Consider the following 18,766-nt stretch of genomic DNA (forward strand, 5'->3'; position numbering starts at 1 on the left):
TAACACATAAAACATACAAAACATAAAACAAACAACACATAAAAAACATAAATTGCAAAAAACACAACACTTAAAACATACAACACAAAACATACACACATAACACAAAACACACAAATCAAAACACACACCAAATCACACTCCACATCCAACACCACAGCAAACACCACACACTTAACACATCATTCTACACACTACACACCACATTACACCACAAAACACTCATCACACCACACACCAAATTCACTACATACACCCCACCACACTACACAACAGACAACACAAAACACATTACACAAAACTAAAAACACCTACACACAAAACTCATAGAAATAAACACATACCAATAAACACGTAAAAATAAACACATAATAACATAAAAAATATACAACACATAACACAAACAACACAAAACAAATACATAAATCACAAAACACATAAAACATATAACACATTAAACAAACAACATAAAACACAAACACATAAAACATTAACACATAAAACACTAACAAATAAAACACAAAACTACATTACACAACACTAAAAACCCCAAACACATACACATACAACATAAAACACATACAACACAAAACACATACAACACAAAACACATACAACACAAAACACTTACCACACAAAACACTTACCACACAAAACACTTACCACACAAAACACTTACCACACAAAACACTTACCACACAAAACACTTACCACACAAAACACTTACCACACAAAACACTTACCACACAAAACACTTACCACACAAAACACTTACCACACAAAACACTTACCACACAAAACACTTACCACACAAAACACTTACCACACAAAACACTTACCACACAAAACACTTACCACACAAAACACTTACCACACAAAACACTTACCACACAAAACACTTACCACACAAAACACTTACCACACAAAACACTTACCACACAAAACACTTACCACACAAAACACTTACAACACAAACCACAAAACACATAAAACATATAACACATAAAACACTAACACATAAAACACTAACAAACAAAACACAAAACATCATTACACAAAACATCATTACACAAAACATCATTACACAAAACTAAAACATGAACACATAAAACATAAAACACATACAACACTAAATGCATACAATACTAAACACATACAATACAAAACACATACAATACAAAACAAATAAAACCACAACACAAAAACACACAACACAAAACACATACAACATAAATCACATACAACACAAATCGCATACAACACAAAACACATACAACACAAAACACATACAAATCAAAACACATAAAACACAAACACATAAAACAAAAACACACAAAACACAAAAAGCAACACAAAACTAAAAACACCAAAACATTAAACACAAAATACAAAACAATTAAACAAAAACACATAAAATACACAACACATAAAACAAACAATACAAAACACATAAAATGCAACACACACACCACAGAAAACACCACACACCACACACCACATCATACATCAGCCCACACACCATGCACTTCCTCACCACAAAACACTCACCACACCACACACCAAATTCACTACATACACCCCACCACACTACACAACAGACCACACAAAACACATTACACAAAAATTAAAACAACACACACAACACATAAAACACATCCAAAAAACATGTACTCATCAAACAGATACAAAACAAAACACATATATAACAAAACACATATAAAACAAATACAGAAATCTCAAAAAACATATTACACAAACACATAAACATTAACACATAAAACAGTAACGCATAAAACACAAACACATAAAACTATAAAACAAAAACACAAAACACACAGCACATTAAACACAAAACACATAAATCACAAACACAACACAAAAACATAAAACACAAAACACAGTACACAACACTAAAAACACCAACCCCATAAAAACATTAAACACATACAAAACACAACACAAAACACACAATGCATTAAACACATAAAACACCACCCAAAAAACACACAAAATATAAAAAACACTACACTCAAACACATAAAATTGAAACAAACACAAACAAAAAACACAACACAAAACACCAAACATATACAACACAAAACACTTATAAAACAAATACATATATCACAAAATACATAAAGGTATATAACACATAAAATACAAACACATAAAACAGTAACACATAAAAACAAACACTTAGAACACAAACACATAAAACTCAAAACACATAAAACTAAAAACAAAAACACATAAAACACAATACACACAGCAAAAACAAAAACTCATAATCACAAAACACATTTAATCACAAATACATAAAACACAAACACAAAAAAACAAAAAACATAAAACACAAAACACATTACACAACACTACAAACACCAACCCACAAAACACATACAACTCAAAAACACATACAACACAAAAACATAAAACACACAAACAAAAAACACAACACATAAAACACACAAAACATAAAACACATCACACAAAACTCATAAAATGCTAAACACAACACAAAACACACAACACGAAACACCAAACACACACCACACAATACTCAACACAAATACACACCAAATCTATTACCGCAGAAAACACCACACACCACATCACACATAAGTCCACACACCACACACCACATCACAAAACAAAACATTCACCACACCACATACCAAAACTTACTTCATAAACCCACCACACTAAACAGATAACACAAAACGCATTACACAACATTAAAAACACCAAAACACAAAACACATAAAAAATAAAACACATTCAACTTAAAACACATACAACATAGAACACATAAAACACTTAACACATAAAACACACAACACATAAAATACAACACATAAAACACAACACATAAAACACACACCACATAAAACACACAACAGATAAAACACATAGCACATAAAACACACGACACTTAAATCACACAGCACAAATAAACAACACAAAAACACACAACACATTAAACACACAACACATTAAACACACAACACACAAAATACTAAAATGTAAAACACACCACACAAAACACACAACACGAAACGCAAAACACACAACACGAAACGCAAAACACACAACACGGAACACAAAACACACCCACAAAACAAATCACACACCACATCACACACCACATCCACAGCACAGCAAACACCACACACAACACATAAAAACACAACACAAAAACACACAACACAAAAAACAAACAACACATAAATCACACAACAGATAAATCACACAACAGATAAATCACACAACAGATAAAACACACAACACATAAATCACGCAACACATAAATCACACAGCACTAATAAACATAACACAAAAACACACAACAAATTAAACACACAACAAACAAAACACTAAAATGTAAAACACACCACACAAAACACACAACACGAAACGCAAAAAACACCCACAAAACAAATCACACACCACATCACACACCACATCCAGCAGCACAGCAAACACCACACACCACATCAAACATCAGTCCACACACCACACACCAAATCACACCACAAAACAATTACCACACCACACACCAAATTCACTACTTACACCCCAGCACACTACACAACAGACAACACAAAACACCAACATACAAAACACCAACACACAAAACACCAACACACAAAACACCTACACACAAAACACTAAAATGTAAAACACACCACACAAAACACACAACACGAAACACAAAAAACACCCACAAAACAAATCACACACCACATCACACACCACATCCAACAGCACAGCAAACACCACACACCACATCAAACATCAGTCCACACACCACACACCAAATCACACCACAAAACACTCACCACACCACACCAAATTCACTACTTACACCCCAGCACACTACCTAACAGACAACACAAAACACCAACACACAAAACACCAACACACAAAACACATACAACACATAAGACACAAACACATAAGACACAAACACATAAGACACAAACACATAAGACACAAACACATAAGACACAAACACATAAGACACAAACACATAAGACACAAACACATAAGACACAAACACATAAGACACAAACACATAAGACACTAACAAATAAGACACTAACACATAAGACACTAACTCATACAACACAAAACACACACCACACAACACACACCATACAAAACACACAACACAAAACACAAAACACAACACACACCACACACCACACACCACACACCACACACCACACATCACACACAAGACACCACATAACATACCACACACCACAAACCACACACAAGACACCACATACCATACCACATACCATACCACACACAAGACAGCACATACCTTACCACGCCATACACAACACACACCACATTCCTTACCACACCACACACCACACACATCACATCTAACAAAAATACCATACATCACACAACATAAAAACATACAAAACACGACATACTTTACACACCATACCATACTTCAAACACCCACACCACATCTAACAACACACACCTCAACAAACATCACATCACACCACACAACACACACCACAGCACAATATCACACCACATTCCGCACACTACAATATCACACCACACTCCGCACACAAAATCACACTACATTCCATTCACTACAAAACTCACACACAACACACAATACTCAATAACACAAAAAAACCACAAAACACAAAAAAACTTACAACACCAAACACAAAACAACACAAAACACAACACAACACAAAACACAACACAAAACATGAAACAAAACACACAACACAAAACACAAAAACACAACACAAAACATAAAACACACAACTCAAAACATATAAAATGCAAAACACACAACACGAAACACAAAAAAAAACACCAAACATAATATCACACCACACTCCACACACCACAATATCACACCACACTCCGCACACATCACACCACTTTCCATTCACCACAAAACTCACCACAACACACAAAACACACACCACAACTACACCTAAAACACACAAGACACACAAAACACAAAACGCATAACATAAAAACATAAACCACCAAACACAAAAGACACCAAATTCACAACACAAAACATAAAACGCAAAACACACACGAGACACCACATACCTTACCACACAACACATCAAACACCAACACCACATCTAATACCACAACAAACATCACACACCAAACAATACACACTACAACAAACACCACACACCACATCACACCAAACAACACAATATTACACCACACTCCGCACACCACAATATCACATCACACTCCGCACACATCACACCACATTCCTTTCACCACAAAACTCACACACAACACACAAAACACTCACCACAACAACACCTAGAACACACAACACACAAAACGCATAACACAAAAACATAAGATAAAACACCAAACATACAACATAAAACACAAAAACACCACAAACACATCAAAACTTACTGCACCTTATCCTCACCACACTACACACAACACACAAAACACACACAAAACAACACACACAAAACAACACACACAAAATAACACAAACTAAACAACACATGAAAAACAAAAACACAAAACACACAACACTGACAACAACAAAAAAAAAATAATAAACACAAACACAACACACACAACGCAACTGCACGGGCGGAACATGACCACCAAAGGAACTGCGCGGTTGAGAAATACCAACATCGAAATTTAAGTTTCGAATTTGAGGGAAACATAAAACAATTCTTAAAAGTAATAACATAAATAAAAAATAATATTTACGAACATCCTTAGTTAAGAATTTATGGAATTGTGTATTAACGTAGTGGCGTTTTGATTAGAACGGCAAAATATTATATACTTTGGGATAATTTATGCTGAAATTAAATTATTTTTTTATCAATTAAATAAGCATGTGCTCGTGTGCAATTATTTTTTTTCTGCAATAGAAACTGACGTTAAAATTTTCAGCACTAATAAATTTGCTGCTATGCATGATTGTAATATTTGTAGGTAACAAAAGATAAATCATTTTTATGGTAGTAATGTTTTTGGTTGTTACGCAGTGAAAAAATAAATAAATTTACATTAAACGTAATGCGGTTAGTGTTCCTAACAACATAGTTCCTTGCTTCGTGCGCATGTTCCTGCGACTCGGTTGTCCACACGCCACTTCCGGTGCCTTACTTCAACAGGATGTCACGAGGGAAGGTTTGCGGGTGATAAGGTGTGAGAGCAAATTGTTTTGTCTCATTTTTTTTTGTTGACGTGGATGCTGCATTTTAAAGTACAAAACCAGATACGCTCAGAATTTCTGCACGTGTGCTATTTTTAAAGTGGAACGTTTGTTCCAATAGGCTGGTGATGGCCGTGGTCGAACTACTTCCCCTCTTGAGGCTTATTCGTTCACACGGGCAACCGAGAGGTGGCATTAGGGGCGCCACGTGGTGACGGCTCATTCATGCGACTGCGTGGTGAGACAAGAGACCAAGTAGCCCGTGAGCAAGGTTGCCTTAATGCCCTGAACCACCCCCCCTCCACCCCCCCACCCCGGCTTGAAGGGAAATCATTGTCGTCATGTTACTCCCCACGCGGAGTGACAGTAGTGTTTTTACCAACAGCCGTCGTGTTTTAACAAAGCATTGATGCAATTGCCAAGGATTCATAACCAACTGGACAAAGCTATATTCTGGCTGCGGGCACGGCGGCTCAAACAGAAAGGTTTAAGTTGTTTTCTGGTTGAGGCTAAAGAAATGGTATAAAACCATCCGAATCACGGCATATGTTAACATCAAAAGGCCAAACATCCAGATGCCATCGTACATCCGGTGACATCCGGAGGAAAAGAAGAAAAGTTAGTGCTCCTGGGAACACCCTGACGGGTTCAGTCCCAGGCGGTGGAGGTTGTTGAGGCTAGGCCGGGCTTCGGCCCGAAACAACTTGTCGTTATGCTTTTATTCATCGTGGAGTGGGCTCGGCCTATGGGAAGAGGGGAGATAGTACCTCGTCGGGCCTCGTCGGGACAAGAAGGTTCATGCCGAAGGTCACATCGCTACGGACCCGCGTTGCATCGTTTATGATTTCTTTATAACTTCATTGTGCAACCTCTCACGCTCCCTTACCCCCCCCCCTCCAACACCTTCATTCACCTTCACCCCTCCACCTGTTCCATAGACCTCAGCAGCTTCGACCTTTGAATATATATACTGTATAGAAGTCGCCAGCCCAGGTTAAAAATTTTCTAATACGGTTTTGAGGTAGTTGGTTAATCCACCGCCGCAATCGCCACCATCTCTAGGGCATCGACTTGTGGTGGTCCCTAGCGGACAAGTGTCGAACTCTTCATACACCCCTTCCCCCTCCCGTTGAACGACCTTGAGCTGCAGTGGGTGGGGGGTGCGGGGAATGACAGCGGGCGACAGTGCTGCGCTCTAACGTGTAAACAACAACCTAAGACGATACAGGGCGTTACGGCAGCGCCCTGCAGCGGTGAAGTTCCCAAGCTGCTCATCATACGCTCCTGAAAAACGTAGAGTAAATCCTATATCCACTCGCGACTTCTATACAGTATATATACTCAAAGCTTCGATGTAATTCGATCATTCTCCGGAGAGAGTGGCTCGTGTCAGGGTCGAGCAAAGAGGGGGGGGGGGAGGGGGAGGTATCCAGCTGTGATGTAATGTTCAATCCTATAACCTGATTCGTGCTCGGAGCCCCTTAGCGATGTGTGTCTGTGCCTGAAGGTGCCCCCGCCCCGTTTGTTCTATCGTAGATCTACTTTCGGAGGACATCGCCTCCATCTGACTTACAACTAGAGATAACAGTTAAAAAAAAAAATTATTTGTGGAAATATTTTTACTGTAACTCACCGGAAAAGCTTCTGCTAAATCGGAAAATTTTCCAACGAGTTACACTTTCACAGAAACATATAAATAAATTTTTTATCAGCAGTTTTATACAAACGTAACCAAATTAAATAAGTCAGTCATCAGGTAGTAAAGAAAGAGAAAATGTACACTCCACAGTTCTATGCCTAACTTTGTATTCAACTTTTTTTTTTTTTTAACTGTTCTCTACAAAATATCTGAACGAATTAAATGTTGTGTCTACGAAGGGAGTTACGATTTTTTTTCTCCAACCCTTGTTTATTCTACACCTAGTAACATTGATTGGTCACATAAAAAATATTTCAGACGAAAACTGTAGATAATTTAAGGTTTTACAATTAAACAGAACGGATTTAACAGTGTACACGGTAAGTAATTTATGACTTTTTTTTAAATTCTACAACTTTATTTTTTAACCACCCTGGAACAATGGTTCGTATTTTTTTTTAATTTTCAGACAAAAGTTTTAAATAAAAAATTATAAGATTTACAAACAATTTGAACGAATTTGATAGTGTACCTACTAATGGAGTTATATATATATATATTTTAAATTCTACCCAGTAATTTTTAAACCCCTTGCAGTAATGGTTAGACTAATCGAAATAAAATATGCTATAAACTAAATCCATAACACTTCTAGAAAGCCATTAATCACGAGAGAATTGTTGGTGTAATAGTAAAAGATTAAATCTAAAAAAAAAAAGGGGAGAGTGTTTTTTTCAGTTCTCCTCAGAAATGTGTAACATCTAACCTTGGTAACAAGCAAATTCATGTGTTCACATGTTGCAAAAACACTATATAAATCTAAACTCGTAAACGAAATTTAACGTAGAATTCTTCAAAATAATGTCGAGCCTGATAAATTCACGCCAATTTATTTTTTTCAACTACATTCATTGACGCTGATCACACGTAGTTTCCGCACCCGCCGCTAGAATTCGTTGCAGGAGCAGCTACCTCACTATTCAATCATTCGATTTTCAGAACGAAAAGATTAAACTGTATAATAAAAAGGTTCCTATAAAAGAAAAAAAAACAAATAATAAATCACGGCTAAGAACCTGATTTTCTACAAGGAATTTCATAAAAAATACCGCCCCTATCTTGTTAAAAATTCATCAAACAGTTAATGAAATGAAGTTTACCTTTGGCTTTGTGAACTTTCAGTTCGCGCCGCCAGCCACAGAAAGCAGTACCGTGGGTACGTATTTTTCTTTACGTTCAGTAAATTATTCCCACAAAATGCCGTGTAAGGCGAGCTGAAGTATTACACATCAAACGGTTTTACTTCCATTTTCTTTTTATAATAAGTGTGTCCACAGTGAAACAGCTAGGACGACGGCTGCTGGTCGGAGGTGAAGATATGCCAGAGGACCATGCCTACAGACTCCGCTTCTAAGGATACAGCCTGTCGGAGAAGTATCAAGACGCGTCGCGAGACGTTGAGACACGAGACGGAGACCGAAATGGATGAATACCATCGAGGGGAGATAAATTGGACCACCCACCGGAATCTATTCAATCCCGCGCCATGACAGCACAATTATTATTTTTTTTCACACCCTTTCACCGCTTGTTTCGTCGATATACTCGTTGAGAGAATTTCACGACACTTCACCCCTTCTGCATCGAGTGTGACGCGAAGTTTCGCAGGATACCCGAGTGTAGGACACATTTTAAAGGATATATTTCCTGCTACAGTACTACACTACCAAGAATTTTAAATCATTTATATTTTACCAAACAAAAAAAAATTTAAGTCAGTCCGTAGTCCGTCTTCTAGAGAGGGTAAACAACCCAATTTTTCAAATAAGTAAAATAATACATATTTTTTAAGTTAACTATTAGTGTAGTTAAGCATAATATACATAATATTCCCTTTGAATTGTACTTAACTTTATTTTTTTTAAAAAGAATATTTAAACGTAAGTCTAAACCGACAACGTTGGGTACCACCGAAAATGTAAAAAAAAAAAAAAAAAAAAAAAAAAACATATACAACACTTAAATTTCTTCCTTTTTACGTATATTTAACTAAAAAATACGCAAGACAACGTGCGTCAGCGCACTCGCATCGTGTGACGTCGCGCGTCGCGTAATCAACTATGTGAATCTTTCTTTAAAAAGTTGAGCATTCATGCAGTCGATATTCACACACTCACACATGCACCAGGACCTTGCATGGGCGTGACAAGCGTAGAGCGCATGAATCGCTCGGCGATGGTTACACGGAAGCGCGGCTACTCGCATGTTTTAGCTGTTCGGGGGTCTTTGCGTTTCACGAGTGCGTACATGCGTCCAGACGTGTCACCGACACGCTGCGTGCCATGCGTCCTCGTAGAACAAAGCCCCCAGCTAAATGCTTCCACTGCATTGCTTCTCGTGAGGTCATGCTTCGCGAACATGCTCTGCGTACGCAGGTACTTACCCCCACCACTCATGCATGGGATTCACTCACTCACTCTCTCTACGCCTGTAGCTTGGCGACAGCGTTGGTGCAAATTTTTTTTATAAATAAAAATGTTTTATTTTAATTTTATTTTACTTTTAATTTTATTTTAATTTTTATTTTATTTTACTTTAAATTTTTATTTTATTTTAATTTTATTTTAATTTTAATTTTATTTTAATTTTAATTTTATTTTTATTTTATTTTAATTTAATGAATAATTCGCTGTGGTACCCATAATTGACTGCGTTTGATTTATGTTCATTTATGCGGCGTTCTGTTGCTCTCAGCATCATATATGCACGTCTGTATCTATGATAACACCTGATAATCGCTTTATCCTCGCCATATAGAATCCGGGAAAAGTAAAAAAAATATATATACTTATATATATATATATTCGTCTTGTACCGAGTAAAGTAAAACATTTATGTTCGTCTTGTTACGGAATTCAATAATGCTAACGTAAAAATTTACAGTAGGCTAATTTTTTTTGACGTGACGTCTAATAAATCGATGAACGCCGGCTGCACGCACGAAAAAGTGTCCCGTTACGCACATTGTCTCGTTACGCTCATTGTACGCTTGCGCCGCATCTATCTCTCTTCCACTCGATTGGAACAACCATCGATTTGATTTATCGAGGCACATTAAACTTGAAACACTCCCATTCGTTTCCTACTTTTCCTAACATCGTCCTATTCTTAACAGAATAACACAGATTGGAAGAAGTTAAATATCAAACATGTATAAAAGTTATAGTTAAAATAATCTTTCTGTTAAAGTAATAAACATATTTGAATTAATGAGTGCAAATAAAAGTAAATTTATCAATTAAATTGTGGATTTAATTTCACTCCTTCTTTGTATCCATACAAAATAGTGATAATTAAATAAAAATGATTCAATTTTATTCATAAAAGTATGCAATCATTTCATCAATGTTTTGTTATGACGTCACGTTAAACTATCGTCCGTAAACCGACTTTACAGACAACCAATTTTTTTGCTTTCGAATTTGATGTGTAAACATTTCAGCTCTCGGTATACGGCATTTGGTAGAAGTAGTCTCGTGAATGGAACGGCAGTGAAATGATCGGAAATGCGTAATCAGGGTGTTTTTTCTGCCGGGAAGTCTCATAAATCTTGAAAATAGGTCGGACCCACGTATAAATATGTTTTTATGTTTATTACCAAGATTGACACAATAACCTACAATTAAACATACATTTATTTTTATTCTGTTTTTTGACGCAAGTCAGATTTTTTTTTCTTTTCGATTGACATTAATTTGCATGTTTTTATTACTTATGTCTTACGTAATGGTCTTTTTTTTTTTTTCAGGAAAACTACTGTGCTTTCTGTAGTTGCGCTATTTTTAATAATTTTTTTCTCCCCGTCCTTGGTGGTATGTGAGTAAATTTTCGCACGGAATTGAATACCACAATGAAGCCACTACACACTTGCTCACACCGTGCGGAAGAACAGCATCGTAGCTGTTACGAAACCACCCGAAGCGCATCAGATGTATTGACTTTGAGAAAAACTGTAGGAATATAAAAAATATATATTTACCTAACATAAACTGGGTTGGGTGGTTGGGATTAGGTTCGTTTCAGTTAGGTAAGGTTATTATCATCTTGTTAACAGTAATTATAGTCAAGTTTTAAAACGGGGAAATGGCTTTTACATTTTTACCACACTCGGCATAAAATTAAAGAATTAAATTTTGAGTAATTGTTTCATATTATAAGTTTATTTTCAACGTGAGAACATATGAATTGGCTCGTTAACCAAGGTTAGATGTTACACATGTCTGGCGAGTAATGAGTGTTGTAACTTTTTTTTTGTGGCCTGGGCTAACATGGGTTATCTTTGTAAATGAAATGTCATATTTGTAATTCAATGAATTCTTGTCTTATAAAGAGATGAAGAGTACCTACGCCTTGATTCACAAAATAGCAAATTTCCAAGATAGCCTAAAAGGAATTGAATGTTTATTTTTATTTATTTTTTATTTTTTTATTTATTTATAGTTACGTTCCGTCGACCATGAATGAGCAAATGCTCAATGGTGTAGAACATGTCAGTATATACAATACAATACAAAATAAAAAATAAATCCATAACATAGTAAGATAAAAGTTATAAACAATATCATGATTATATACACATATCACAATTAAAGGGATAGAGCATACATGTATTGTACACATATAATATTAAGGTGTCCGTACACATGATATTTTATACATAAACACACAAATATACACATAACATAACTATTATATATATATACATATATATATATATACAATTCAGATGTTAACACACAAGTTATGATTATCAATACAATTTAAAAATTCATCAACAGAATAAAATGTTTTTGAGATAAGATATTCTTTTAATTTATATTTAAAATTTTTACTTTTACTTTTACATAGTTGTTTTAAAGTTAATGGAAGATTATTAAATAACTTCAAAGCAGTATTGTATATGCCTTTCTGCTGTAAAGTAGTTCTTGCCCGAGTTATATGCAAGTCATCACATTTTTTAGTTTCGTATGGTTGTATTGCTGAATTTGGCTTAAAAATATTCAGATTTTTATTTAAAAACACTAAAACTGAAAAGATATATTGACTTGGCAATGGGAGAATACATAGTTTATTAAAAAGTGGTTTGCATGAATCTCTTTGCTTGCTATTACAAATAATCCTTATGGCTTTTTTTTTTGTATTATAAAAACTTTAAAAGCTTCCGAGCTATTTCCCAATGAAAGTATACCATATTGCATTAGTGAGTGAAAATACCCGAAGTACATTAATTTCATAACCTCAACATCAACTTTCCCAACCATACAGCGAAGAGCAAAACATGCAGATGTTAGTTTATTACATAATACCTCAATGTTCTTTTTCCAATTTATTTTTTCATCAATTATTAATCCCAGAAATTTCGCATAATGAGACTGATGTAGATTTTTATTTAAACAAGAAATATTAATATCTTCATACATTTGGTTTCTTGTTATGAAGTTAACAAAATTTGTTTTATCAAAATTTAAAGTTAATTTATTAGACTTAAACCAAGAAATCATTAGTTTGAGTACATTTTCAGATTCCTCAATTAACTGGGTGCGAGACAGATTTTGTATTATGATACTAGTATCATCTGCAAACAGAATAGCAGAAGCTCTTACATCAAGCATATGTGGTAAGTCATTAACATAAAAAAGAAAGAGCAAGGGACCTAATACCGAACCTTGAGGCACACCATGCTCTATACATCCTGAGCGAGAGACAAACTTTTTATTGGAACAGGTATCCACTAACATTACACTTTGTTGTCTGTAGTATAAATATGAGATTAGAAGTTTTTGAAGCTGACCAACAATACCATAAAAATCCAATTTTTTAATCAGTATAATATGATTGACACAGTCAAAGGCTTTTGCTAGGTCACAAAATATACTAACTACATGAAGTTTATTATCTAATGCTGTTTGGATAGTATTTACAAGGTTGAATATAGCTTCATCAATAGATTTTTTCTTCCTAAAGCCAAACTGTGATGATGTTAATATTTGATATTGGTCTAAGTGATCAAGTAATCTCCTATAGATGACTTTTTCAAGGATCTTAGAAAATGTAGTCAATAACGAAATTGGCCTATAGTTTTCGATATTAGTTTTCTCACCTTTCTTATGTAATGGAATAATTACAGCGTATTTCATCCTATCAGGGAAAGTACCTGTAATTAAACAGATATTGCAAATTAAACTGAGAGGCTTAGATAATTGATCAGAACACTGCTTGATTATTTTACTACTAAGCTCATCATAACCATGAGAAGTTTTTGATTTCATGTTTTTTTATGATTAAACTTATTTCATGAGGAGTTACAAGGGAAAATTGAATTTTAGGAAATTTTTTGGAAAAAGCATTTTGGACAAACTCTAAAGGGTCGTGAGAGGATTGAAGATTAGTTACTAAGTGATTTGCAACATTTAAAAAATGTTTATTGAAAGCATTAGAAATATCAACTGGGTTTTCAATAGTAGATTCTTTTAATTTTAGGGATATCTTATCATTTTTATTAGGATGTCTCGATACTTCTGTTTTAACAATATCCCATATAGATTTAATCTTGTTAGAAGAATTAGAGATAATTTTATGAAAATATTTACTTTTTGCTGCTAAGATTTTTTTATTAAGAATCTTACTATAATGTTTGTATAGCAGTTTGTCTTTATCAAGATTAGATACCCTAGCTGTAGTATATAGGTTACGTTTAATTTTACAATCATTTCTTATTTCGTTAGTTATCCATGAATTTACCTTTCGCTGAGACGTGTTTACAGTTACTACACGGCAACATGTCTCAAAGAATACTAAAACAGTGTTAAGAAAACAATTAAATTGAATGTTGGCATCATTTACTATTTCTAAGAAATCCCATGTTTCAGTTGCAAGTAATAATTTAAATTGCTCAATGGTTTCTTTATTTATTTTCCTGCGTGAATTTTTTATACAATTAGAACTATTTACTAATTTATGATGTAATTCTATAACTTGAGCATCATGGTCAGATATGCCATTCACAACAGAAGCTACCATAATTTTATCACTTTGAGATTTATCAATAAAAATATTGTCGATAGCAGTTTCAGTATTTTCACAAATCCTAGTTGCAAAATTAACAACAGAGATCAGATTAAAAGAGTTCATAAGAAGATTTAGTTGTGTTCTTTTGTTACTATCAACAAGATAATTTACATTATGAAATAATTATGACCACGCCCCTTTATGTTTATAATTACTTGCCCCTTAGGAGTGAAATTTCGTAACGATATCATAGCCTTTACTTAAATCCAGATAACGGCCTACCTCTGATCCAAATTTCATCTAAAACTGCTTCAGTAATAGAACGTTATTGAGTAATGCACATTTAATCATTCCAAATACGTTTTTTGTTGACGGAAGCAGGATATTTGTATGGCTTGCATCCAGAATGTGTAGGCAAATCATGCTTAGTACATAGGACGTTATTTAAATTTAATTTATTCGTATTTAACTCAAGGATAATGTAAAGAAAACCTTCTTTTACCATTGCCCTTTCTCTGAGGCAGTGCTAAAATCTGCAGCGCTTTGAGGGAATCTACATTACGCAATGGCGTCGCACACATCAACCGATTTTTTTCTAACTGCCGCACAAATAAAAAAAATTATCTCTAGAGTCTTCTAGGGTGCCAGAAAACCTATACCTGAAATCGATATTTATGTTAAAAAATCTCAGCAGACAAAATTGGGTGTACGGATAAGCAACAGCATTTTAAAAAATTCAAAATTATATTTTTAACATTTACTATAAAACAAATAACTTCTCTTACAGCAAAAAAAATGCAAATGGCCTTGAATAGTTCTCAAAAACACACTTTTTAATAAGACTTAAACCCATTATAAACTTGCGTCTAAAATATGACTACAGAAAATATAAAAAAAAAACACCAAGCATTACGGCAACCTGTTAAAATACTAGACATTAAGAATTAATTAATTACGCCCAGGCGGAGACAAATACATGATTTTTTTTTAAATCAAGTCATTTGAACTTTCGCGTGTGCAAAAGAAAATGTTTATTTAAAAAAAATACCGTTAAACAGGTCCGGAAAATGGCGGCTTTTCTTTGCTGATCATTACGTTCAAGTCCATTTCCGGGGGGAATTTTAAATACACTCCACGACGGCGTAGCGAAACCAAGACAAAATAACCGTGTCGATTTTCTCTTCAGTGTACTTGTGAAATCACAAATACTTCGGAACAGACACGATCAGGCAAAGCACTAGGGGGGGGGGGGTTTGTATATGAAATGGCCGGCCAACACTTACTTTCGAGTCCGTAGCTTCTAGAAGTTTTCTTCTTCCGGGTGTTTGCTTGCCAGGGCAGCAAGCACACTGATGTAGCACCAACTGCACCCAGTTCTGTAGGACGCAAGTCAACGCTCTCGCCGATTCTGAAGGCTCGTCACTTCGGGGTAAAAAAAAAAACCGTCCAGTTTGCCATCCCGAAACGTAACGCACACTTATAATCGCGAAGCAGCGAACGCGTCATCCGCGGCGGCCATTGGCTATCTGTCAACTTCACCCTCCGCCCTCCCGCCCCACCAACACGCCAACGTACGAAAGCACGGCAAGCCTAAGACAAGAGTCTAGCGGCAGCACCGCTACTTCCTGCAACTGGCTGCAAATGCCGAGCCTTTCCGAAGTTGGCCGATCGGGAGCGCCTACCCCCTGGATGCTTTTATTTTTTTATTTTTACGCGCGCGTTTTTTCTCTCCAGTATAAAAAAAAGCCACCATAGACTGTTTAGTGTATGGTTGGTTATATTAGGTAAGTATAGCTACATTAAAAATACTGTAAAATCATTTTATGGTTTCTTAGCGAATAACTTTTTAATATGTAGCTATCCAGCGCTAGGAAACCGTTTGCATGATTTCACAGTATCTTTAATGTAGCTATCCTAACCAAATCAACCGTCCACAATGTTTTAAAGTATTTATAATGTAGCTAACCTAACCTAATTGACTATTAGGGCGCGGTTACACGGGACCCTGAACTACTTCAGGTGAACATGTTTAAGTAAACACGTTTACAAACGCGAATGTGTACGGTTACACTGTAGTTGCTGAAAAGTGTGTTTAGCTCTAATACCGATTGTCTACTGTCAACGAATGACTGTGTTGTTGATCTCTATTTTGTAATTGTATCCAGAAAACGCGTGATATTCTCACTTGTTTATACAGCATTATCAGCACAAATGGAATGTGTTTTATATTGCTCAATATTTTTTTTACAAATCGGGAATTCAAACAACATGCACAGTAAAATTTTTAAACTTCTTTATTATTATTTTTTGAGCGAGAGTACCTATCTCAGTTTTAAGAAAATTAGGATCAATTAATATATATATATATATATATATATATAATTATCTGTTGATTTTTTTTGTTGCATTCGGTAAAATATTACTCGAACTTGTGCCAGAAACACTTTCCAGCTTGAATTTCTGCAAAAGACTGTTTATATTCTAAACAGCCAATCAGAGGCTAATGTAGAAGATATGTCGATCTGAACTACTTTGCCAACCTGTTTAAGTTAAATGGGAAATGGCCTCGAACGAAACATGTTCAGACTGTGTGTAACCGCACTCAACAGCTGAACATGTTCACCTGAAGTAGTTCAGACTCCCGTGTAACCGCGCCCTTAGTTATCATGTCCTCACTTGAAAATTATAAGTTGCGTAAAATTGCAAGGGAATATGGGGCGCCCCGAGAATATTTGTGGAAGACAAAGACTTCCTAGAATTTATACGGTATGAAAAATATATAAATCCACGAAGTAAGTTTCTTCAATTAGGTATTTTCCTCTAAAAACAATTACAAATAAATACCATTGCCTTGTTTATGGTCTTTCCTTTTATCAACACCTCCATATTTATTTACGATGAAAAAAAAAAAAAAAAAAAAAACGAAAATGCACGATCGGACGTTTTGCTCTCTCGTCAGTGAAAAGGCTTCCCGTTGCGGAATCGCGCCGCCGGCCCCGGAACGAGCGTGAGCGGTGCGGCATTTGCAGCCAGTTGCAGGAAGTAGCGGTGCTGCCTCTAGACTCTTGTAGCCTAAGATGTACATCAAGTTCTGTCCCTGCCCGAACACGCCCGAATATTCACCTTCGGCCAACGTCGGGTTCATTTATATTTCTCTGTTTATTTTAATGTAGCTATACTAACCTAACTAACCGTCCATAGTGTTTTAAAGTGTTTTAATGTAGCTAACCTAACCGACCACTTTTAATATTTGAATTCATTTTTCCTGCGCAAAAATAAAACAAATCCCGAGGTTGGCCGAAGGTGAATATTCGGGCGTGTTCGGGCAGGGACGGAACTTGATGTACATCTTAGGCTTCTCCGGAAGCACACGTGAACACACGTGACCAAATTGACGTCAGCGCACACGGCACGAAAATAGTTCAAACCCCCCTTCTTTTATAATAACTCGTGCCTATAACTCAGGTAGCCAAGTAATATATGAGTATTAAAAATCTCAAGCTAAAATTTTATGTAAATAATATTTTTAAGCATACTAAATACCCTACAACACGATTTGTAACAAACCACAAAGTTTTCGTAGCTTTGGGATCACGTGAGGTATTGCCAACTTAACAGTTACTTCCTTTTCTTAGCCTGTTTCCAGATAAATCGCTACATATAAAAAAATTATAACTTAACATAAAAATTTACTTAGCTAAAAGGGCAAAAATATATATAAATTATAAGTGCTAAAAAACTAACTTAACTAGAAATAAATAATTAAACGTTAAAACCAATACTTCTATAGATATAAATTAGGAAAAGTATTTGATGTTCGCGCTAAAATACAATGAAAGTCATTTTGTATTTCA

The 18,766-nt window shown here is 35.3% G+C and overlaps 1 protein-coding gene across 1 annotated transcript in view; it reads right to left on the reverse strand.

Annotated features, from left to right (window-relative positions):
- LOC134542487 (ATP-binding cassette sub-family C member 10) overlaps window positions 1-16,458 on the reverse strand; it is an 84,803-nt gene extending 68,345 nt beyond the window's left edge. The window contains exon 1 of the mRNA XM_063386817.1: window positions 16,196-16,458. The gene's annotated coding sequence lies outside the window, so the exon portion shown is untranslated. The remainder of the gene's footprint in view (window positions 1-16,195) is intronic.
- Between the last annotated feature and the right edge of the window lie 2,308 nt (window positions 16,459-18,766).

Source organism: Bacillus rossius (assembly GCF_032445375.1).
Source record: "Bacillus rossius redtenbacheri isolate Brsri chromosome 4 unlocalized genomic scaffold, Brsri_v3 Brsri_v3_scf4_2, whole genome shotgun sequence".
Lineage (NCBI taxonomy): Eukaryota > Metazoa > Arthropoda > Insecta > Phasmatodea > Bacillidae > Bacillus > Bacillus rossius.